Source organism: Hemiscyllium ocellatum, chromosome 23 (assembly GCF_020745735.1).
Source record: "Hemiscyllium ocellatum isolate sHemOce1 chromosome 23, sHemOce1.pat.X.cur, whole genome shotgun sequence".
NCBI classification, from domain to species: domain Eukaryota; kingdom Metazoa; phylum Chordata; class Chondrichthyes; order Orectolobiformes; family Hemiscylliidae; genus Hemiscyllium; species Hemiscyllium ocellatum.
The window spans coordinates 8,446,680-8,448,168 of record NC_083423.1 but is presented as its reverse complement, the minus strand read 5'-3'; positions in this window follow the sequence as shown (position 1 = coordinate 8,448,168).

Sequence of the window (1,489 nt, the reverse complement as noted above, 5' to 3'; positions counted from 1 at the left end):
GAAGAAGATGAGAGAGGAGAGGAGGATTAGGAAGGGGAGAAGAGAGGGGGTGAGTGGGGAGATGGGATAAGCAGGAGGAGGTGGAGAAGGAGGAGCAGGTGGGGAGGCAGGAGAGGAGGGGGAGGGACAAGGAGGTGGAGAAGGATGAAGTTGGGATGCAAGAGAGGGAGGGGTAAGGACAGGCAAAGGGAGAGGGAGGAGGAGGTGGAGGGGGAGGCGGGATAGAGAGGGAGAAGGGAGGAGACTGGTGTGGAGGGTAGGATGAGAAAGGGGAAGTGACAGGAGAGAGGAGGATGGGGAGGAGAGGAGAGGAGGATGGGGAGGAGAGGAGAGGAGGTTGGGAGAGGCGAAGGGAGGAAGGTGGGGGAGGAGAGGGGAGGAAGGTGGGGAGGGAGGGGGCAGGAGTGGGGGGGGGTGAAGGGGAAGAGGTGATGCACGTGAGTGGAGGGGGACTGGGAAAGAGGAAAAGGGGAGAGTGAAAGAAGAAAGAAAATTACAGCACTTGAACAGGCCCTCTGGCCTACTAAAGCCTGCACCTATCCAAATCCTCTACCTAAACCTGTCACCTATTTTCTAAAGATCTATGTCCCTCTGTTCCCTGCCCAGTCATGTATAAATCTAGGTATATCTTAAATGACGCTATCATCCTTGCCTCCACCACCTCCATTGGCAACACGTTCCAGGTGCTCACCACCATCTACGTAAAGAACTTTCCATGCATATCTCCCTTAAACTTTTCTTCTCTCACTTTGAACCCTTGAGCCCTAGTAATTGGGATCACCACTCTTGGAAAAAGCTTCCTGCGATCCACCCTGCCCATACCTCTCATGATTTTGTAGACCTCAACTTCCATCTTTCTAATGAAAATAACCCTAATCTGCTCAACCTCTCTTCATAGTGAGCACCCTCTATACCAGACAACATTCTGGTGAACTCCTTCAGCACCCTCTTCAAAGCATTCACATCCTTTTGGTAATGTGGTGACCAGAAGTGCACGCAGTATTCCAAATGTGGCCAAACCAAAGTCCTATACAACTGTAACATGATCTACCAAATCTTGTACTCATTATCTTATCCAGTGAAGGAAAGCATGCCAGATGTCTCCTTGACCACTCTATTGACCTGTGTTGCCACAGTGGACCTGAACACCCAGATCTCTCTGTACATCAGTATTCCCCAGGGGTTTTCCATTTACCGTATAGTTTGCTCTTGAATTGGATCTTCCAAAATGTTTCACCTTGCATTTGCCTGGATTGAACTCCATTAGCCATTTCTCTGCCCAACTTTCCAATCTATCTATATTCTGCTGTATTTTCTGACAATCACCTTCACTATCTACTATTCCACCAATCTTAGTGTCATCTGCAAATTTGCTAATCAAACCACTTATAACTTCCTCCAGATCATTTTTGTATATCACAACAGTAGTCCCAGCACAGATTCCTGTGGAACACCACGGATTACAGTTCTCCATTTTGAGAAACTCCCT